Genomic DNA, 2,715 nt, shown 5'->3' with positions numbered 1-2,715 from the left:
ATTACAATTACTTAATTTTTATGAAAGTGTTACCTAATTGATGTCTCAAACATTACTGAATTATTACATTATTGCTTAATTATTGCTATTATATTATTATCTCATTATTAATTATTATTGGGTCGCCGAAATAGGTGACCCTTATTGTCAGTAATTCTGTCTGTTTGTTTGGATGTTTGTTCGTTTGTCATCAGCATAATTGGTAGTAAACGTGGGCAGATTTTGACCAAACTCGGGTGGTAAGTACATCTTATGACCTAGTGCTTTGGAAATTGTGATGGTTGCTGGGGACGCTTTGGTTCCCTCGCAACAACCGAAAAACCTTCAAAATCGGTACCGTTCACGTGAAATCCATTCCGAAAGCCATTATCCCACGTATGGTTATGAAATTTGGCACGAATGATCTACAGGTGATGCTCTATCAAATATATTCCGGTTTTTGTGATATATGGAATACTTTACCCGCAGCACCCCCTACAATTAGGGTATGCGCGAAAATTGGCGAAAATTGAAGGCCCCCTAGCAGTCAGGTGAGTGCATCGATATGAATGAGACTTTGCAGGTTCATGGTACTCAATGAGTACTACAACTTTTCCTCAGGTCATATTGACCGATTTCGCCTAGGTCAGGGGTCAAAGGTCAATTAGTGCAAAAATCGATAATGTACGAGAGCTGGAGGTGCCTTTGCGCCAAAATGCTACTCCTCCTAGGGTTATGGTCTGATGGTCATGAAAATTCACACTAATCGTCTGGAATACATTGTGCATAAACAATCGAGCTGGATTTTCGATTTAGATCTTTGTTCACCCACAGCACCCCCTCGAACTTTGGGGATTTCCGATTTCAAACCGCATTTTCCTTACTTTTCATTCAAATGGATACCGAGTAGTTATCAGTAGATGGAACTGGATGAGATTTAATATGCATAATCTTAAGGTGATTCCCTATCCGCTATATGACATCCATTTTGCTCTATATCTTATAGTTTCCATGCTCGGCGACCCATCGCCGCCTACCGTCTTGTTATATTATTACTTATTAATCATTATTACTTCATTGTTATTATTATTAAGTATTTAATTATTAGTTAATTATTTAGTTATAAAGTTAGAAAGTACTTTATTAATAAGTGTTGTTTCATTATTATATTACTGAATTATAATTAAATATAGTTCAGCCTTCTGCTTCTCCTTGAATAACACTCCTTATCTCCCTGTTCAACCACCCTGGTCTCTTTCTGAATCTCGACTTACATCTCACTGGAATATACGTATCCTGACCAATGAACATTTTCGCTCCTTGAAGGTTGCCCATTTCTCTGATGTTGATTGCCCTACTGTTAATTTGTCCCAATGTATAGGGGGAGTCACAAGTCCCAGGACACTGTTTTAATTGCTGATGCAAGATTTGTTTATGCCATGTATTTATGCTGTTTTATTTTTTTTCAGATAATACAAATAATACATTAAACGAAGATTGCAGATACCAGTCCGTTCACAGTGGAAGAGAGGCTGGTAGCAATGGTGTGGTTACACGAGGGGAGAAACACAAACAAGACAATGAAATCGCATACGGACACACTCGATGTCGAAGGAGATATTTTAATTGTTGGATTGATGTAATATTTTATTATTACTCCTGTTATTATGTATTACTGTAATATGTTATCACTCCGAGGGCTTATGGCTCACCGCAGTAGATGGTATAAACAAATCTTGTGTAAGCAGCTAAAACCATGTCCTGGGACTTGTGACTCAACGTGTAGATCACCTCATGATCTCTTCATACCCTCAAAGTTTGCCTTCCTGAAATCTGAACTCTCACTCTTTACCAAATGCTTACACAGTATGCTTTGATCATTTGACCCGAAATGCTCTTCTACCTCCACCATATTCGGATGATTATGAAAAGGATGTGTAACACTGCACTAACCCTCGAGGGCTTATCTACAAATTCTTCTTCTCTTCTCTTTATAAAGGGTTAAGTCCGATGGCACCAAGCTTCTGCCCTGCCTTGACTATGATACTCCTCAAATTCCCTCTGTCCTCAGCCAACTCCCTCCACTCTCCAACCTTATGGATGTCACTACAGGAGCCGTCAACTCCCTCCACTCTCCAGCCTCCACCTTATGGATATCACTCCTCACACAATCTGCCCATCTCAACCGTGGTCTATCTCCTACCTTGCTCCCTCAACCTATCCACTCTCTTTGCCATTCTTTCTTCCCCCATCCACACCAAGTGTCCAGCTCATCTCAGCCGGCATTTCACCAATCTCCCCATCAAACTCATCTGCACACCAATCTCCTCCCTCAGTTCGTACATCCTCAATCTATCCATCCTATTCACTCCTGCAATCCTCCTGACCCAGTTGTTCTCGCAAACCTTCAGCCTCTGTTGTTGTCTCTCTGTCGGTGCCACACCATCTCCAGGCCGCAAAGGTAGGCCAGCATTACACATGACATCAGGACCTTCTCTTTCAATTTCCTCGATATCTTTCTGTCTGCCATTTCTCCCTCCCACCCTCCTCCACGCATTCACACCCACCTGAATCCTCCTCCGCACCTCTGCCTCAGACTTACCATCCCCGGTCTCTGTTCTTCCCAAATACTCAAACCTATTTTCCCTGCCTGATCTCTTTCCCCTCTAACCTGATAATCATTTTATTCATTTATTTTCTCTGCCTGGTTTAAAAATCAATCTTGGACGAGATCTA

Source organism: Eptatretus burgeri, chromosome 1 (assembly GCF_056783735.1).
Source record: "Eptatretus burgeri isolate ZD-2024b chromosome 1, Ebu_testis_v1, whole genome shotgun sequence".
Taxonomy (NCBI): Eukaryota; Metazoa; Chordata; class Myxini; order Myxiniformes; family Myxinidae; genus Eptatretus; species Eptatretus burgeri.
The sequence above is the reverse complement of the archived record's forward strand: the minus strand, read 5'-3'. Positions refer to the sequence as shown.